We start from the raw sequence: 22385 nt of genomic DNA on the forward strand, positions 1-22385 counted from the left end.
TTTTAAAACCATGGTAGAGTGTCCAAATGGAAAAATATTGGTCTTAATGACCTGATCTACAAACCATAAGATCTGTGGCATCTCAAGGCGAGTGATGGCTGAACGACAACGAGTACCCTGAGGTGCTAGTATACGTGCAATCCTCGGAAAGGCTGGTCGTGACTGAGGTGCAAAGCGTGCTTCAGGAGGAGCAGATGATGGTAAACCAAAAGCTGTAGCAATGGTGTCACTGGAGATAATATCAACTCATCCTCTGATAGAAAAATGCAGCTCTCGATACCCCTCTCTCCAATCCTCAAGGGTAGGGAAAAACTCTCGTACACTATCGGCATAAAAATATGGGGGAGAATCCATCAATGCGATAAAATAGTATCGATCAAGGAGACGCATGGATTGTGCAGTGGGCTCATAAGTACTAAAAGCCTGTATGTCATAAGAGAACTCTTGACCAAACTCCCGACGAGATAGGTCCACCCCAGGGGTATCATCACAAACTCTTAAAGATGGAGGACATGTTGGGCTCGTAGTAGGAGGAGCTGTCCGGGGATGTGGAGGGGTGGTAGTAGGCCTAGTGGGCTTAGGAGTGGTTGAGCGATCAAAACGGGCCTTCGTCCTATCCTCTACATGCTTAGCTTCAGTCTTCTTAGTGGTTGGAAGATCAAAACGAGCCTTGGTCCTGGCCTCTACATGCTTGGCTTGATGAGTGACATGCCTCTCGGTAGGCTCACTAATCACTACACCACTTCGACTTTGCATAAGAGGTCAAGCACGCTTTTGTCTTGGGGAATGCCTAGCCTCATTGTCACTTTGAATAACAACTTTCCTTTTATCTCTAGCCATCTGAAATAAATGTTGAAAAACAAACCAAAATTAATGAAGGGAAATAAATAAATAAATAACTCATAAGGGTTAAGAAAACAATCTAAAAAAAAAAAGTAGATGCTCATGAAATCTATGGATTCATGTGAATCGGTGGTAGACCATTCCTAAAATGCGGGAAAACATTCAAGATGTCCAACAATGATGAAAACATGAATTTTTGAAGCCTTAGATATAATCCAAACAATACCTAAGTTCAAATATCATGTGACAAGGAAATCAAAGTGATTAGTTAGCTGAGGAGAATGTGCAGAATAAGTAGAAAAAAATCTACTAGAGAGTTAAAAATGTTCCAGAGCATATAAAACATAGATTAGGCAACAATTATGCAAAACTCATGGAAAAATAAGAACTTGACTCTCAAAGTATTCTAAGATGTTCAACAAGCACTAAGAGTAATGTAAAAAAAATCAAACATTTTCTCTAAGTATAAACCAAAAATCCAACACCTTGAAGTTCCAAGCAAACCAAACGGACTGGATGAAACCAAAATCAATCTTGTTGCGCTCCGCTTGGGGTTTCGGGGGTCGAGCTCTAAAATCGTCGTTTGGATGAAACCTAAAATCGCCTTCAATGGAAGCTAGGACGACGAACAAGGGAAAAGGAGACAAGGGGGAGAGGAGATGAAGTGGTTTGGAAGTGGAACCGACCGTTTGGATGATTTCGGAATGAGCTCGAAATAGAAATTAGGTATTTTGAATTGGATTTCGGTTAAGAAGAGTCATTTCAAAATTTAACTTTTGAAATCGAAAATAGCTTGATTTCGAATTCATTAACTAATGGTAAAAAAAATGCCTATTTTAAAATCTGACTTGAATTCGAAAACTACCTTATTTCGAAATGACTCACTGTAAAAAAAAATTTCAAACACCTCATTTCGAAATGAATAAAAATCGTTTCTAAATCAGGTAAATTTCGAAGTCACCTTTTGAAATTCAACAAAATCTCAATTCTAAAGCAAAAGTTTCTATTTCGAAAAGCCCACCATTTCGAATTTGCTAACTAGAGCCTCAATGCAGTGTAAAAAAAAAACATTTCGAAATTTCCTTAATGATTTCGAAAATAGTTCCATTTCGAATTGACTCACTGTTGATTCCCACTTCTATTTCGAAATAGCAACTTTGTTGGATTTCGAATTTGTCTTCATTTCGAAATAACAAACTATAAGTGCTGAAGTCCATATTAAAGCATCAAAATTGCTCATTTCAAAATTCAAAATCTATCTCAAAATTCATTGTATTTCGAACTCATTGTTTGTGAGTTCAAAACACCTATTTTGCCATTTACTAGTGATTTCGAAATCAATCTCAATTCGAATTCTCTTTCTGTAGATTTAAAATTGCAATTCCAAAAAAAAAATTTGAATTCGAAAAGATCATAATATTGAAATCACCCATTACTAGTCTCCAAAAGTGTCATCTCCATTTAAGATTTCAAATTTAAAGACAAAGGAATTTAACCCTTCATCATAAAAATTTAGGATTTCTCTCCCAAGGGCTACTCGGTTTTGTATTTCATTCTTTGTATTCAAAGTTCACCAATGGTCTTAAATATAGATCAACGTACCTGTAGGAGCTTTGCAACCTTGAACACATGTGAGGCTTACCTTTTCACTCCCTTGAAGTTTGCATTTACCTATATCACTCGAATGTTGCAAGCTAAGTTGCTACAACTCATAAACTCATTAGTAAGTTAAAAACAACTAAAAAATTAAAAATAAAAATAAATAATAATAATAATAATAAAATGTTAACTATATGGCTAATGACTAATTGAAAATGAAAAACTAAATAAAGGAAAATAAATAAATAAAATAAAACAAAATAAAAGTTTTACCTAAATCTAATTTTTACCTACTAGATTTTCAGAAAATGCTTCAACCCTTTTGAACATCCCCATCAAGAAAATGGAGATTCTCCTCTTGTGTCTCAAATCTTTCAATGAAATGTTTTAGGCGCTGACCATTAACTTTGAATTCATTACCTGTCCTCGGATTTTGAATGGTCACGGTGCCATAAGGGAAGACTTCCTTTACCACATAAGGGCCATTCCACCTTGACCTAAGCTTTCTTGGAAAAATGTGAAGCTTGGAGTCGTACAACAACACATTTTCACCTTGCTTGAACTCCCTTCGTAAAATAAGCTTGTCATGGTAGAATTTGTGTTTTTCCCTTGCATTACGTAAGCATTCATAACTCTCATTTCGATATGCCTCAAGTTCATTCAAATCATATTTCCTTTTAGCTCCAGCTTGATCCGAATCAAAGTTCATCTTCTTTATAGCCCAATATGCACGATGTTCGAGTTCTATAGGCAAATGACATGCTTTACCATAAACAATTCGGTACGGTGACATGCCAAGGACAACCTTATAGGCTGTCCTATATGCCCAAAGTGCATCACTCAACTTGGTAAACCAATCTTTTCTTATAGTATTGACTACTTTGGTGAGGGTTCTCTTAATTTCCCGATTTGCTAGCTCAGCTTGCCCATTCGTTTGAGAGTGATATGGGGTGGACACTTTATGCCTCACTCCATACTTCTGCAAAAGAGTGGAAAAAGGCTTATTACAAAAGTGTGAACCTCCATCACTAATGATTGCTCTCGGAATGCCAAACCTAGAGAAAATATTCTCCTTTAAAAATTTGAGCACCACTTTGTGATCATTGCTCTTGCATGCCACTGCTTCTACCCATTTAGAGACATAATCCACTCCTACCAAAATATAGAGATTACCAAAAGAAGGAGGGAATGGTCCCATAAAGTCCAGACCCCAACAATCAAAGACCTCAACAACACAAATATGATTTTGAGGCATTTGATACCTTGTGTTGATTTTCCTCAATTGTTGACATTGTGGACAACTTTTGCAGTGAGTGTTACAATCCTTGAACATAGTTAGGCAATAGAATCCACTTTGTAGAATTTTTGCTGAAGTCTTCCTTGAAGCAAAATGACCTCCACAAGCTCCTTCATGGCACATTCACAATATGTCTTGTTGTTCATCCTCTGGAACACATCTCCGCATAATTTGATCCGGGCAAAACTTATACAAATATGGATCATCCCAAGCATAGTGTTTTGCCCGTGAAAGAAAATACTTCTTTGTTTCCATGTTCCATTCTGATGGAAGCTCTCCGATTGCCAAGTAATTGACTATATTTGCGAACCAAGGCAACTTCTCCACTGCACAAAGTGCATCATCAGGAAACTCATCATTAATTTGTGCTTCCTCGAAATGTGACTCTGCTTTAACTCGGGAAAGATGATCAGCAACCACATTCTCTACCCCTTGCTTATCCTTGATTTAAATGTTAAATTCTTGAAGGAGAAGGATCCATCTGATAAGTCTTGCTTTGGCATCCTTTTTGTTGAGTAGATATTTCAAGGCTGAATGATCAATAAAAATTACTATTGAAGTTCCCAAAAGGTAGTTCCTGAATTTATCAAGTGCGAACACCACTGCAAGGAGCTCCTTTTCAGTAGTTGTGTAGTTCTTCTGAGCATCATTGAGGGTTTTACTAGCATAGTACACCACATATGGTTTTCCATCCTCCCTTTGACCTAGTACGGCTCCCACTACATAGTCACTAGCATCACACATCAACTCAAATGGGAGAGACCAATTTGGAGATCTCACAATTGGTGCAGTAGTGATGAGTGACTTTAGCCTCTTAAAAGCTTCTTAGCATGCTTTAGTCCATATGAATTTTGCATCCTTAAGTAGTAAAGCACAAAGAGGTTGAGCAATTTTTGAGAAGTCTTATATGAACCTTCTATAAAACCCTGCATGTCCCAAAAATTGTCTCACCTCTTTAACAGTGGTAGGCGAAGGTAGCTTTGAGATGAGCTCAATTTTTGCTGGATCTACCTGAATGCCCTCTTTAGAGATGATATGACCAAGTACTACCCCTGAGGTTGCCATGAAGTGACACTTCTCCCAATTTAGGACCAAATCCTTCTCAATGCACCTTTTCAAAACTTTTTTCAAATTTAAGAGACAATCATCAAAGGTCTTCCCATAAATAGTCAGATCATCCATGAAAACTTCCATGATTCTCTCTACCATGTCACTGAAAATACTAAGCATACACCTTTGAAATGTGGTTGAGGCATTACAAAGACCAAAAGGCATGCGCCTATAAGCATAGGTGCCAAATAGGCACGTGAATGTGGTTTTCTCCTGATCCTCCAATGCAATGGCAATTTGAAAATAGCCTGAATAGCCATCCAAGAACAATAATAGTCATGACCAGCTACCCTCTCCAAAACCTGATCTAAGAAAGGTAATGGAAAATGATCTTTCTTGGTGACTGCATTCAATTTCCCAAAATCAATGCATACTTGCCAACTTGTAGTCAACCTTGTAGGAATGAGCTCTCCTTCATCATTCTTCATCAAAGTTATCCCGTTTTTCTTAGGTACTACTTGAGTGGGGCTCACCCAACTACTGTCAGAGATAGGATAAATAATACCTGCATCTAAAAGCTTCAATACCTCATTTCTGACTACATCTTGCATAAGGGGATTTAGCCTTCTTTGTGGCTACCTTACTGGTTTTGCATTCTCTTCCAAATAAATATGATGCGTGCAAATCAAGGGATTTATCCCTTTCAAATCTGAAATGGACCAACCAATTGCTCCTTTATTCTCTTTAAGCACCTTCAAAAGTTTAATTTCTTGCTCTTCAGTTAATGTAGCTGAAATTACCACAGGTTTTTCTTCATTTGCCTCTAAATAAACATACTTTAAACCATGTGGTAGGGGCTTTAACTCTGGTTTGCTGATCTCAACCTCTTCCTTTTTGCTTTCTTCATCATTCTCAACACTGTTCAAAGATTGAATCGTATATCTTTCTTTCCATTCTGCAGCAACTTGAACACATTCTTCCTTAACGATTGTAGAGAAAAATTCATCTATATTTTCTTCCATTAAATTTTCTGTGTGTTCTTGCACCAAGCCTCTATAAGGCATGCTTCCTCATTTTCCACATCATCATGGTCCATTAGTTGCTTGCATAAATTGAAGACATTCATTTCCACTGTCATGTTCCCAAAAGATAATTGCATCAATCCATTTCGACAGTTAATGAGAGCATTGGCTGTAGCAAGGAAAGGTCTCCCAAGAATAATTGGAACAGAATTCATACCCTTTTTCAATGGTTCTGTATCTAACACCACAAAGTCCACTGGGTAGTAGAACTTTTCAACTTGCACCAAAACATCTTTGACTACTCCTCTGGGTACTTTAATCGAACGGTCTGCTAAAGAGAGTGTAATGGTAGTAGCCTTAAGCTCTCCCAATCCCAATTGCTTATAGATTGAATATGGAAGCAAATTCACACTAGCTCCCAAATCTAACAAAGCCCTTTCCACGAATGAATCTCCAATCTAGACTGAGATGGTAGGACAACCTAGATCTTTGTACTTCACCATTGCCTTATTCTCAATGATGGCACTGACTTGCTCGGTGAAGAATGCTTTCTTGCTTAATTTAATCATTCTCTTCACAGTGCATAAGTCTTTGAGGAACTTTGCATAAGCAGGAACTTGCTTGATCATATCAAGGAGTGGAATGTTGATCTTCACTTGCTTCAAAACTTCCAAAATCTCTAAAGTCTTATCCCCCACTTTGTGTCTCTACATAGCTGAAGGGAAAGGCAAATGATTGGAAACACTCATTTTATTTTTGCTCACAATGACTTCCTCATATTTTTCAAACGCTTTCTCATTTCTAACATTTTTCTCCACAGTTGGTTCATCTCTAGCAGGAATATCTTCACTTACAGGGAACTTGGGCCCTTCATATTCTTTCCCATTTCTGAGTGTGATAACTGCATTGCAATCTTCCTTTTGCACTTCAGAAACTTCATTTACTCATCTCGGATTTTTCTGTGGTTGAGTTGGGAATTTTCCTTTCTCTTGAGATAAACTTACAGCAAGTTGGCTCAAAGTGGTTCGAATATCTATTAGTTCTTGAGATGTTTGAGCATTTATCCTATTTTGATCTTCATTACGCTTGTCTTGCTTCTATATAAACTCTCTCATCATGTCTTCCAGGCTTGAGTTAGATGATGAGGTTTGATGTTGCTGTTGAAAATTCTAAGATGGCATACCTTATGGTTGAAAACCTTGCTGCCCCCATTAGTCTGATTACCCTGAAATCGATTTCCTTGCTGTTGTAACTGGCCATTGTTACCTCCTCTCCATGATAGATTTGGATGATTCCTCCAACCCGGATTATAAGTGTTGGAATATGGAGAGTTGCTAGAATATTGCTTGTATGTCCCTAAGGCATTGGCTTGCTCCGTAAACATATCTTGTACTGCAGGTAGAGTGGGACAAGATTGCACACCATGTTCCGTAGACTTACATATCAAGCACAGTTGAGTTACCCCATCATTGACTATTTGTACCTCTTAAACTCCCTTGGCTTCCAAATCATCCAACCTTCTCATAACGGTTGCTAACTTTGCTTGGACATCTAAACCCTCTGGTAAGGTATACACTTCACTAGCTCTTGCTCTATTCATTGTTCTATCTCTAGATGGTTCCTTGACGATTGGTTCATCCCAACTTCTAGATACCTCAACAACATAATCAAGGAATTGAAATGCTTCATCGGGGTTTTTATTCATGAAATCTCCTCCACACATAGTCTCGAAAAGTTGTTTCATTGGTGGTGTCATGCCTTCATAGAAATACGAAACTAGCATCCAGTTGTCAAATCCATGATGGGGGCAAGCTGCAATTAATCTCCCTGAATCTTTCCCAACATGCAAAAAATTTCTCATCCTCCATAGTCTTGAAATTCGAGATCTCCTTTTTCAATGCACTGGTTCTATGTGTTGGAAAGAATTTCTGCAAAAACACTGATTGTAGATCACCCCAATTTCTGATACTATAGGGTCTAAGACTATTTAACCAAGTCTTAGCTTTATCCTTCAATGACAAGGGGAATAGGTTCATGCGAAAGATCTCCAAAGGAGTGTTGGCTTCTCAAAAAATTGAAACGATGTCCTCAAATTCCTTGATGTGAGAGTATGCATTTTCATTTTCTGTCCCCCTAAAAATGGGTAGTTGAGACACCACTTGAGGCCGAATGGTAACATGATCGTGATTTGGAGGTAGCATAAAACACGATGGTGTGCTCAACCTGGGAGGATTTAGAAGCTCTCTCACAGTTCTTTGGCCTTGCACAGGTGGTCGTGGCCTGTTGTTATTACTGTTGAATTCTTCAGTGTCCTCCATATTTGGTTGAGATTCCTCAGTTGTTCTTTGAAGTCTACCTGAAATATCTCTTTCCCAACCAAGCATAAAATAGAAGAAAAATATGTATAAAGATAAAAAATAAAAGAACTAAAACAAAGTAATTCACTATATCCTAGTTATGACGATTGCCAATCCCCAGCAACGGCGCCAATTTCTTGACCGAAAATTCTCTATTGTACCAAAATACTTAGCCTTTTTACGTAGTAACTCTGGTCAAGAAAAACTAGAGAAAGAGTCACTACGGCTTTTGTAGTATTCCGGTATCGTTCTCAAGGACTGGCTTATGAAAATTGTCAATACTAGAATAAATAAATTGTTTTTGTTTAAATCCTTAAGTGAAAAACAATATGTGAATAATGTGAAACTAAGTAAAAGAAATTAAATTAATAAGAGAAAATGAATATTGATTTTAAATTCAATTGATTCGAGTTTGGGGTTTTCCACAATCCAACCTAGGGTATAGAAATTAGAGAAAACAAGGGTATTTTAAGTAATATGATCTTAGGGTTTTTGGGATCCTTGGCCACTCGCGATCAAGTTGAGTTCTATAACTCAAAATTGCATCCGAAACCTAATTTTTCCTTTTTAAAATAGATTCCTAAAACCATCAAATGAATGAGATTGATTATCAATTTAAGATTTGGCTTTTTAACCCTTCCTACTCCTTATAGCTTTGTTTAGGGGCAAATAACGGTTGGTAAGACGAGGATAACAAATGATCAAGAATTACCAAGAATCACTAGTATCAAGTAATAACCTACCGTATCATTCCCTAAACGAACTCACAAGGATAGGATAAAAATAATAATAAATTGTCACCCAACCAATAATTAATCTCATTGTTATAGTAATTTACCCATTGTCCCTATAGGTTTCCTAGCCTTAGGTTTTCATGCTTCAAGCCCCAAGTTGGCTCTTAGCCTCTCATGGGGGTGATGTCACATTCACAATCCATAATAGGGTAAAAATCCATAATTTGAATCAAAAGAAACTAAAAACAATATATTCAATAAAGAAGAAAAAGAAAACAAACCAAAGTTCTCGTATTCTTCCACCTTCAATGTCAAACTCTCTAGAAAAAATCCAAGATCCCTAAAACTTAGAATTGAGAGAGTTTATATAATATCCTCAATTACCTAACATGTGGCACACTCTCATTGGCCACTTATTACAAAATAATTTCCTAAAAATGATTAAAAAATAATAAAATGGTGATTTCTAGTCGTGTGGGGTCCACCTAGGGCGGATGGAGTGCTTTAGATGCAATTCCCGAGGTAGAGGAGGTGGAACATCAAAGTGGCAGTGGGTGAATTCAAAATTGGTGTCATTTCGAAGTGGATTTCGAATCCATAAGTTGAATTTCGAAATCATTTCGAAATGACCCTCCAGCTTGGTGCAGTTGTCTTCAAATGACCATAACTTCTTCATTTCAACTCCGATTTTCAAACCGTTTGAAGCGTTGGACTCCTGACTTCCTGAGCTTCAAAATGATATATAGTATGTATATAATGGACTCCATAAAGTGCTTCAAATTTGTCCTCAAAGTCAGAGTATATAATGTCATCAGATTTTTGAGTTCTAAATTTCCATGCAACTCAATCTTGCTTTATGCCTTATTTCCCATGCTTTCTTGCCTTCATTCTTACTCCATAATGGTCATTTATCATCCTAAAACCTCATGATATCCTTGTTCTGCCTTTCCTTACATTCAATGAGTCTTGACTCACTTATTTCCTCATTTAGCCCTTTCTTGATCTTTCAAAATCTAAAGTCATTCAATTTGCACAATTTTCTTCCCTTGAACCTGAGATAAATCTCCAAAGTATAGATTAAACTCATGGCTAGGGCCTTAGCATTGATTTAGGTCAAGTTGGGTGATTTGAATGTCCTTTGGTGCACAAATCATATCGAATATGTGCCATTAGAGCACATATTTTGGCTCCAATCAATCACATTCTTCGTACCCTTCCTAAAATTTTAGTATTTTTGGATTTGGATTTTTTTTGGAGATCATTTAACCACCTCCTAAGTGTAATGAACCTATTTAAACAATATTCAAGCCATATGAAGTCCCCAAAATTTTTAAAAAGTTCAAAGAAGTGAAGAAATGGAAGGGAACGAAGAATGTGAGGATTCCTCACATTCTTCGTACCCTTCTTAATTTTTTAGTATTTTTGGATTTGGATTTTTTCGAAGATCATTTGACCACTTCCTAAGTGTAATGAACCTATTTAAACATTATCCAATCCATATGAAGTCCCCAAAATTTTTAAAAAGTTCAAAGAAGTGAAGAAATGGGAGGGTACGAAGAATGTAAGGATTCCTCACATTCTTCGTACCCTTCCTAATTTTTTAGTATTTTTTTTTTTTTTGGATTTTGCGAAGATCATTTGACCATTTCCTAAGTGTAATGAACCTATTTAAATATTATCCAAGCCATATGAAGTCCCGATAATTTTTAAAAATTTCAAAGAAGTGGAGAATGGGAGGGAGTACAAAGAATGTGAGGATTCCTCACATTTTTCGTACCTTGTCTAATTTTTTAGTATTTTAGAAGTATGCTTTTTTCAGCAACCATTTGAAGACCCTTTAAGTGTAATGGACTCATATAAATAACATCCAATGCATATGTTGTGTTACCTAATCACATGCCCAAAAAATTACTTTTTAATAAGTCGAGAACAATCTATGCATGAATGCATCACTTTAACATCTTACTTCAGTATCTATTTAGAGGTCGACCGCATAAATGTTACCGATTTACCCATATTCTTAGTCGGAACACACTGCCATCTCTTATGCTGAAGCACCAAAATGGCCAGTGTCAACCGGTTGCAAAAAAAATATCAACCACTTGATATAGTGGTCGACCGATACATTTAAATGCGGGTGGAATGTTGTGGATCCTACATATAATCTTTACTTGAGGAATTTTATGTTTCTCGTAGTGTCTAATTGGATTTTCAAAATAGGGTAGCTAGGAAAAAAATAAAAGAAAAATAAAACAATTAAAATCATTAGAAAGAATTTGGGCCCATTGATAAGAAAGACGACTTACAAAAAGCTTGAAATGAATGTTTAAAATCTTCTACAACATATCCAATGGAAAAATTTGCAAAGAAGCTCCAACCACTTGCCCATATAGTCGTCTTCCTCATCATGGGCATCAACAACATTATCATCAATATTCTTTGTTATTGTACCGATTGGAGAATGCTCGCAACCTGTACTTAATGTGTTGTCACAACCTCTCTATGCATTAACATTAGCATCTTCAAGTACTAATTTGTTGTCATAGCTTCTCTGCACATTCATGTATTGTGTCATTGTTGCATGATTATGGTGGACACTTGCACATTCAAGTAATATATTCAATTTCGACCATCTATATGAACAAAGTAAATTATTTAAGCTATTTTTAGTTAATTTGTCATGTTATTGTAAAGAATAAATGGAAATAATTTACTTATAAATCAAGTCTTTGTCATCGAATTTGTTAATAATTTCAAACACATCGCTTATACATGATTTTATATATACATACATAAAGTACACGAAAACCACAACCTTAGTCCATACTCACCATCATGGTAGAAAATTTTAAATGAAATAAAATTGTTTTCATATTGCAGTCAACAGTACGATTATGCAGGTTAAAAAAATGGCGCAAACAACTACTTTCAGCATCTCAATCACAAGTTTGGCCATTAGGAAAAAAATAACTCTTCGATAAAATGCCATGGTCCAATTCAATGCAGAAGACAAATTTCCCCATCTACAAATGGGGTTCAGTATATAAGCAATGGCCTACTTCAAAGCTCTAACAAAAGAGTAAAACCTCTAATCAAACCATGATGTCAAAATAGGGATTGCTGAATCAAATAATAGACATTTTCAATTATAAGATTCATATCATTTACCCAAAAAAAAAATTATTCCCTGTGCATATATAACCTGATAGAGTTCACCACCAGGTCAGTCTAGTGTCATTGCATTCACCATCATCTTTGACCTTTTTGCTAGAGGATTATCCCTACCTTGTGTACTACTGTATTTGAACTTCCATGTTTGGAGGACAGAAATTCAACCTTAAGGCCTTCAATTCCAACTTTATTATCTATGCACCTACTCATAATAGATATAATTGCTACCACCCAACTAAATGTTGGTTTATATGGATGTTGGATTAGCAAAATGATGTCTCTTTAAAGCAAGAGCAATTAGATGTAGCAAAATACCAAATTAAGTATCAATACAACAATCTATGTTGGAAGCCAATCACATTACAACTTATAAAAGTAAAGATTAACCAGTCGACCGGTTATATGCAATTGGTTGACTAATTATCTCTACCGGTAGACACTGCCAAAGTGTTGATGCAGCACCCAAATGGGCAGTGGCTACTGGTAGCAAAAAAAATGGAACTGGTTCATTTGATGGTCGACTGGAATTGGACTTTCCTTTTGTTTTCATTTAGGTATGTGATTTGGCGATCATACAGTTATGCATAAATATTAAATACTAAAAACCATAACTTGATAAACTACGTTACATGCCAAACCATTTATGTTTATGGGTTATATTTCAACTTAATGGAAATCATAAAACAGTTAGGCATTCGTCCATGTGCTTACATCACTCGTAAAACTCATTGACACAAGTGTCAATGTGTGCTTGAAGATCGTCTACAAGGGTATCCACATGAACTTGTAGTTGGTCGATGAAGGCTACAAACCTCTCCAATGGCTGAATTGAGCATCCTCCAATAGGTTTGGCAAATGCAGTAGCAACTGATTGGGAATTGCCAACTTGTCCATGGCTGTGACCTCTGGATTGTGGACTTCAATGGTGTCTCCTTCCCTGGTCCATCCTCAACATCTAGACCTCCTCATCAGCAACATCATGAGTAGCTAGTCGTAAGTGTGGCTCACATGCTTAGACCAAGAGCTCTCATCAATGGGAGTTGTTTGGGCATAGTTTTGTCTACTATCAATTTACCTTTCTTCTTAGTAGTTTTGTAACAAAAATGTTAATGACAACGTGTAACTCAATTGCATAGGTCAAATTTTACTTTATTTCTTCAATGCGGGACACAAATCAGGAAAAAGTTCCAGGACATGATATTTACACCCATAGAAAATGAAGAGTTTATTTTAGTGGAGAAAACGAGTCATTGATGCTTGTATTTCTTGAAGCATTCGTCCCTTGGTTTCTGGTACCAGCTTTGCAGTGAATAGAATAGTGGAACCCAATATTATAGAGTAAAAGTAGAAGGTTCCTAAAGCAGTCAAGCCATGAAAAGAACCTAAAGTTTAACAATTCATACCTTATGTTTCGGAGCATGGAAAACCCATCCTTTATTAGTAGCGGTGAAGGAGGGGGAATAAATGACTGTGTTTATCAGCATACTTAAGTAATATCACCTTTCATCAGGATAGAAGGTTAAATACCTTATGAAAACTTATCAAAAGAGAACAGTTTAGCATAACAATTCAAAACTTATGACAACAATCATCTCTTCCTACCAAGATCACCTAAGCTATTGTACATGGCCATTATTTTGGACCTGCTTGTCCTACATGCATCATCCATTGCTGATGTGACTATACTTCCACCAATATTTAGTTCATGTACCATTTATATAACACATTTACACAATCTTCTCTATTGTGCAAGAAAATTACACGAAAGCCATAGCCTTAGTCCATAGTCACCAGTAGGCCAAATTTTTTTATTTAAAATAAGCTTGTTTTCAGGATATGCAGGCATAAATAAAATGGAGTAAAGAACTACTTTCAGCACTTCAATCACAAGTTTTGCCATTAGTAAAATTTTTTTAACTCTTCTAGAAAATGGGACAGTCCAATTCAATCTTATTGCCACTTTACCATATTGAAACCTGAAAAAAGGCACGTCAAGGAAATTAAAGCTTCCAGAAAAGAAGAATATCATATTATTATACTTTGTGCATTTTGAGGTAACTGGATAAAAAAACTTGTATAGGTCAAAAGAAACAAGTGTATTATTAAAAAAGATTGTCATTTCTAATTCCAAGTTGATAATCCTATTGAGTACAATTGGAAGTTTAGTATCCTTTAAAACTAAAACCTACCAGACCATTTATTGGGTCTTACAATTAGCCTACATAACAGGCCATACTAGAGTTTCAACATTTAAATGGCCTTCTCTACAACCTACCTCATAATTTTTATTTACTAGGTTTGAAAAGTTTCTTGATTGTGGACTACCAAAGAAAGAAAAATCCCTCAATTGTGAGCGTCACAGGATCCTTCAATTGAATTTGCAAATAAGGAAAGATTTCTGGCTAAACCCAGATGTTGCTTGACGAAGTAGGAGAATGTGTTAACAACAATGGTAAGAGCATGGTGGAGTATAATTGATTCTTGGACTAGGTTTCTTTGGGAGGACCCTTCTTAGCAGCCTCAGCTGCTACTTTCTCTGCTTCGATATCAGCAACAATGGCATCGATCTCAACTTCTGCAAGTTGCCGCAATCCATGCTCTTTGTCATCACGACAATCTCAATGTTTTTTCCCCCCACTCTCAACAACCTATTTGAAGCAAAACACGATTCAAAAGCTAAAGTCAGATCAAAAGAAACAACCATGAGGGATAAGTTATAGAATTAAACAGGCTTTTCTTATACATGATTTTAGGTGATTTTGACACAAATATAGAGCAACAGACTAAGAGAGTACCACATCTAAGTCTTTCATGCATTTTTCAGCAACTAAATGGTCAAATTTGTCAAATAATAGATAGTTGAACATATTACAAGGACATGGTATAACTGCATCTTACGCAGTCGGTCTTACACCACTAGGTCAGGGTTCCCAAACTTAAAAAGTAGCATTCTTTTGTAGATGCCAGATTCTATTAGACTGTCATTGCATTCTATTTCATTTCTCAGTAAATGACCATAAAGAACTTCTCAAATAGTCAACTAATCTAGCAAATGCACATCAAGTTCAATATAGGATAACAATTACATCTTATTATACTCTGTAGCTAGAAACACTATACATCATGTAACCAGTTTCTTGTTTGCTAGGCAGCATAGCATTTAGGAGGGAAAGAGGGTTCCAATCTTGAGTGGGGAATTTGGACTTTATCAGTGGAACTAGTCCAACCAAACAATATTGTTAACTGTTAAGTGCTAAGTTATTCAATTTAAGGAATAAATGGTCTTCTCATGTTGCAAGCAGTACATGAAGCCACAAGAATAAAGTAAGCAATGATAGGACACAACTTGGGCCATTATCAACCTAATATTTTAACATGCATGAGCACTCAAAAACCACACAAGATCATCATCAACACAATATTGACTATCATAAGAATTAAATTCATGGAAAATACACTTAGTGTCTAAATGTACTAAAGCAACAAGAAAAGCATGCTTAAACACAACAATTTTGGATTTATGTATTTTGTCCATTGTAATTATATCATACTAAATATATGATTCCTAAAAATGAAAACTCAAACTTCTTTGTAACTGATGCTTCAGGTAAAGCAGTGAGAAACAATGTCATTTGTCAGTAAGGTAAGTAAATATTGTTATGAAATGCAATAAGAAATTTCAACTTAAAGTAAATTGATAAATAAAATGCAGTCATTTCCTGTTGTATTACTATTACCTAATACAAGCATCAAATTCTCTGGTAGTTATTATGAAGAGTCAAATTAGAAAGCCAAAGAAGCACTGGGCAGGTAATGGAGGCTGTGATTATAATAAGTGAATATTAGAACCACCCAGTCCTTACTTCAGTGCATCTAGTCCAAAAACAGAGGTCGGTATCATGCTATTCCTATCTGTAGCTTTCATTTTTCATTTTTGAGTTATAGACTTCTTTACGAGAAGAACTCTAAGTTGTAATTTTGGCATAGAACCTGAATTGCCTGTTATTAGGGCTTCAACTTGAGTGGATCATGTAGGATGCAATTGAGATTGTTAGAAAATTTATAAAAGAGATTATAGGAATATTTTGATTTATTTCCTTTTTTTCTTCATATTGTTATAGGCTTATAAATATCCTTGTAACCTCATTCAAAACGTCATGAACATGAGATTAATTATCTTGCCTTCAACATGGTATCAAAGCATGGTTGCCCTAGAGCTGCCATCCTTCCATCTTAATTATGCCAGCACCTTATTCCCCTTTGTCAGTCCTTAACCCTCAACCCTCACATTTAAGCCATCAGTCCTCCTTCATACCTTGCTATTCACTATCCTCTCAAAGTCTCCTTATGTTGCTGCTATTTTTTACGGTTATTTTTTTTTTCATCTCTTGGATGTCTATCCCTCTTTTTGATATCTTGTTTGGATCTTGAAACTTATTTCTTTCTCAAACATCATGTGTGACAACATTCCAACTAAAGACATACTCTTATATGGCTTTATGACTCATTCAAATCAAATGGATCTAATTATCTTCCATGGTTTTCTTCAAGGCATGTGGTAGGATTTCTCATATCTGGTAACATAAATCTACATATGCAAAGTTCATAGAAACTTGGGAAGTAGAGGATGCACTAGTCATGATTTGTGTTTGGAACAACATAGAACTAGAGGTATTGTCTCTCCTATCTCATTTTTAGTAAGGATATTTGGAATTGGCAGAGATGTGTTATTTTTCCACAAATATCTTGCTTACCCAAAAAGGCATCAGTCTAACAATATTACATTATTACTTGGAATTGAAGGACATGTAGGAAGAGTTGAATGTTTATCTCCCTTTGACTTTAGATCTAGATATTCAAAAGCACCACTAAGAAGAATTTTGCTTGGCCAAATTCATCTATGGTATTTGGCTAGAGCTTGAACTCACATATTACAACAAGCTATGCATGAAGGCAATCAGATAACAACTTACAAAAGTAAAGCTTAACCGGTCGATTGGTCATATGCTACCGGTTGACTAATTATCTCTACCAGTAGACACTGCCAATGTGATGGTGCAGCACACAAATGGGTAATGGCTACCAGTAGCAAAAAAAAAATTGCAACCGGTTAATTTGATGGTTGACCAAAATTGGACTTTCCTTTTGCTTCCATTAAGCTGATGAAAAAAGACCCAATTGAGTAGTAATAAGCATGTATCGTCATTTATTTTAATAAGAAGATAAGCATAATACATTTAAAAAGGTGTTTAGCATAGACAAGGCCCACATCTCATGTACACACAATATATACAAGCAATTATCATAAAACACACTACCTCACAACTATGCTTACCAATCCCCATACCATCCATAAAATCCAAGAAGGACAACAAAGGAAGCCTCATGCCCCATATAATCACACATAACTTCAATCTCCATTCCAGACACTTGAGCTTATATGAGGAAATTTTCTGATGGGAAGGGTGTGCAATGATATGCTCTTTCAAATTACCTGCATTGGAAATTAAAGAATACACAGTTCATAAACAGCTCCCAAGTGTCAAAATTCAAAGATGCATGAAGCTTGGGAAGAAATAATAATGTGTTGATAATTCAAATTACTACAAAACTAACAACTAGTCATTGGAAAGCAACACATGCCTCATGACGCCGCATTCTGTCTTTGAATACTTGCTGACACACTTCAATGATAAATTTGCCTTTGTAGCAAATTTAGCCTAAAGTGGCACCTTATCTTTGTGTTTCAGACAAACAAGAAAGAATTTAGAACTTAACCTTTTCTTAGTAAATACCAGACCATAATAACCTTGACACTCCCAGTGATGGAATCATCAGGTACACAAATTAAATGTGCATCTAATATTCCATTAGATTAATCCTTGTCACTACAATGAGTTTAAAGTGTACGCTAAGCTTTTTAAGTAATGATACCGCCTGCCTGCAATTGGACATACAGTAACAGTAGTTCATTTGTAAGTAATAAACATATTGATGGTGAAAACACACTTTTTCTACCATTACATTCCAAAGATGAAAATAACAAGAATGCAAAAGCAGAAATGGATGGCAATTTAGCAGGAAACCCTATTTGGTTATTCCTCTCCTCATGAGTGGTAACTCCACTATGAGATTTATTTTAGAACAACCTTGTGGCAATACATATTATGTAATAGTTTTTCTTAACCATACACAATTTGGTATGACTGATTTCTTTTTTTTTTTCCTGATAGGTTGGCATGGGCTCATTTTCACTAAACACTATGATTTGAAGATCACATTTTTTCACACTGTTAATTAGGTTATGCTCAAATAACACAGTTTCTGAAATATCATCTGAAATTGAATTTTCCTAGCATGTTCGTAATCAATTTACATGTTCATTTGAATGAACTCAATATATGCCAACCGATACCATTCCAGCTTCCTAGATGTTTCAATTGAAAAACATTGAAGCAAACAAAATAGCTTTGGAAAGTCATTTCCAATCAAATTTTGAGCATTTCACAATTGCATACCTTCTTAAGGCCCATTGATCAAAGCACACACATATCAAATAACACTAACACTATGGTTGTCACCATACCCTAACCTCCAATATCAATTCAAAGAAAAAAAATTGATAAACCCAAAGGTTCCTAGATTGCCATCAACAATGCATCCAATACATCCGACATGCATACATGGAGATTGAAATCATGTCAACACAGCATAAGCCAATTATTGATGTTGAAAAGAAATCCCAAGAAGCTAGTGTTGCCAATCCAATTTTAGAAAGAGATAACTTATTTCAGATTGTCAATAAAACATGGGGATGAAATTGCATACAAAACCTTAGTGCAAGAAGCAAAACAACCATAGTGAAGCAGGTTACAATTGATGCATAAAAACCAAGATATGCATATAAATAAAGATTTGTGAAACAAAAAAAGTAAAGCCATGCCAAAAGCCACAAATAGCAAATGTATATCACCATATTGCACTAAAATCATTTGCAAATAGGAGAATAATTCAAAGCCAAAACTCTTATCACCAAATAAACAACATTATATTGAACAACAAAGTTAAGAGAAACAAAAACACAATGCAACAATGGTATCCAAGCATGGATATGACTACCAAAACTAAAGGCAATACCAAAGACACATTTTTTTTTTGGTAAGAAAGAGAATGTATTAAAAAGTGCTAAAAGCGCACAATAGTACAAAGAAAATACCAAAGACACATAGGTCAAAGGAAAAAGCCACAAAGTCTTTAATCACCTTGTCTCTTAACATTTATGGTGTATGATTCATGTAAAACAACATGAAGGGAACATTGTGAAGAACAAATTTGACCCAAAGGTAAAAACCTCAGAGTTGCAACATTCCCAAATTGCTTAATATGAAAAATGAACAGAATATAGCAAAATGGGACAAATGTCATTATAGAAACTCCATACAGGCACCTTCACTATAAATTTTGAATGATCACCGATTAGGAACGGTTGTAATATTTTCAGAATGACTAAAAGTTTTTTTTTTTTTTGGATGAGTAAAAGAAAGAATATATTAAAAAGCGCTAGCATAAAGACTTGGCAACATACACACGGAGTATACATTATCAGCCATAAGGCTAGAAAGAGATAAAAGGGAAAAGACCTACCCCCTAAAACCACCCAATGCTAAAAGCACTACCCAAATCAAAAATGATCCCCGAAGCCTAGCAAAGATCCCCATAAACACCCAGAATTCCAACCCCCTCAACCTAGCTAGAAACCCTTAACCTGGGTTTTTAATGCAAAGAATTATTTATAAGGCCAATTAGAATATAAAACTGAGCACTAGTCATGGAATAGATGCCACAAGGTGGATAATGCATGAGAATTGGGACTAAGAAAAGTTAACACAAGTATAAATACAACTCTTTTCATAGGGTTACACAACAAGAAAAATTGATGCGTCTGAATAGATATTGCACATAAAGATGCAAAGATAATAAAAAAAAATACTAAACCAGGGACACATAAAAAAAAACCAATATGATGCTACTAGCTTGATTAATGTTTGGTTTGTTTTTTCCCTTCATGTTCCTGTCATCTTGCTCAAATTAAAGAGCTGGAAATTCCAATATTCTCATGACACATCAAATTACGGTAGAAGAATGATATTAGTTGATAAATATAGGGTTGCATAATATAATCCATAAATCTAAACATAACTACATCATCCATATACCATCACCAACATAAAGGGAAAACATTTATGTCATTTATATGAATAGCCTATTAGTAGCAAAATAATTCATAAGAGGAAGTCATAAATAGACAGTGTCAATTACATAACCTAAATGTTCAAAAAAATTTCCAACCGTTACTAACTATATAACTAGTGGAAAATGCAAAAGGGGTCAGATATGGTCTCGACCATGAAGCGAGAAGTGGGCTCGCAAGAATACCATAATCTCATCATGCTGGCCTCATATAACCTGCATACCCACTTTGAATTCCTCTTGGAAACCATCAATGAGAGTCTTCTAAGATGTGAAACTTCAATCATTGGCTAATGTCATCTCTTCTAAGCGGGTACCAAGTGAGCTAATTTGGGCAGTCAGGTTATCTGATGCCTCAACTACATTCTGACCAATTTGTGAAGGATGAGATGCATCCGTCCTAGCTTCTACACCATCTTTTGACGATATTGGTGTCACATTTGCATTTTCAAAATTTCTTGCCTCTACATCCTGATTTTCATATTCCTCATCTTGGGAGGACCCATTGTCTGAAGACACATCTACCTTTGAAGGGGTGATAGAAGACTTCCTTTGCCATGAACTATCTTTTTTCAGAACAAAATGCATGCGCCGAAGTGAAGCCCAATCATATGTATCAAATGATTTGAGTTTTTTCCTATTTGTCTCATTTCGTAAATTGACATTAAAGTATTTGACAATCTTTGTGATAAACATGCCACATGGGAGCACTGAATCTTCACTTGATGAACAAGCTTTCATATGCCGAAAAATTATGTAACCCATATTAACCTTTCTTTAAGTGGGAATGTTGTCAACCAAAAACGCCTCCAAGAAAGATACATCGTCTTGATGGCCTCCTTTAGGGATGAAAATGTACGAGATCATGTGTTGTAAGATGCGACTCAACACAGTCAATGAATGAGAAGTTGGTTTACCAAATTTTTGATAACCACATAGCCTCTATATAGCTTTTGCAGCTTTGAAACCTTCCGCGTTTGGCCACTTTTTTGCTTCATGTAAATAAACCCCTTCATTTGGAATGTCTAAAATTTGACAAAGTTTAGCGACATCAAAATTGATCTGTACACCATTAATGGTTGTACTAATTGGTCTTTCATCTTCAAATTTCATATTGGAGTAGAAACATTTCACAACCCTAGGATGAAAAAACTCTTTGACAGAGACAATAGGAAGCCAACCCATTCTTGCGAAAAGCATGTGGACGTCTTTGTACAAATAATAGCCACGATGTTTTGCTTTTCACTATTTCCCTCGTGTAAAACTAAATCACTTGCTATTTCTCGACGTATTTTAACAGAATTACATAAGTCGGAGCCCGTCATCAAATCACCATTTTTGAATGTCTTCATATGTTTAATGACATGCACTCCATAGTCCCACCTAAGAAAAAGATAAGAAAAACAAAACAACTTATTGAATGGTTGTATAAATATAGTTCAGATAAACAATATTAATGTGAGTTATGTATTCATACTAACCCATTATCTTGGGTCAGAATCGAAGGAGCCCAATCAATGGACAATTGAAAGACATCTTTCCCAATGTCATACAATTTGAATAACGTTTGACAAAATTCAACCTAAATGGAAGAGAAAAAAAAAACAAAGTAAAAGGAAAACAAAAGGCTGAAAGCATACCACTGTTTTGACACTCTTAAATTGAAACTCGTCTCAACTCTTCGATCGCAATGAATCCAAAATTTGGATATGAGAGTTTTTAAAGTCAATGACGCACAAATACCAATGACCAGGGCAATTGTCATGCATTGGAATAAATAGCTATAAAGTTAGAAAAACAATATTATGAGTCAGGGCACAAAATATCTACTATATTATGGGTGAAAACGATATCTACTCTAAATTTGATATATGCAATTAAACATTACAAATAATTGCTAACCTTCTCGCAATCATCCAATTCGCTAATGTACATACTCACGATGGATGTTTTTCTATAAAAAAAAGGATGAGGACTCCCGCACAAAATCATTTGCTAATAATAAAACATAATACGAATATTAGTATATTATACTTAATATGTAAGTAAACAATAAGAGAAA

At 35.6% G+C, this 22385-nt stretch overlaps 1 pseudogene; it reads right to left on the reverse strand.

Moving 5' to 3' along the window:
* Nucleotides 1–2755: 2755 nt before the first annotated feature.
* On the reverse strand, nt 2756–7534 carry LOC117933172 (annotated as a pseudogene).
* Nucleotides 7535–22385: the final 14851 nt, after the last annotated feature.

The sequence above is a fragment of the Vitis riparia genome, chromosome 16 (genome assembly GCF_004353265.1).
Source record: "Vitis riparia cultivar Riparia Gloire de Montpellier isolate 1030 chromosome 16, EGFV_Vit.rip_1.0, whole genome shotgun sequence".
Classification (NCBI taxonomy): Eukaryota; Viridiplantae; Streptophyta; class Magnoliopsida; order Vitales; family Vitaceae; genus Vitis; species Vitis riparia.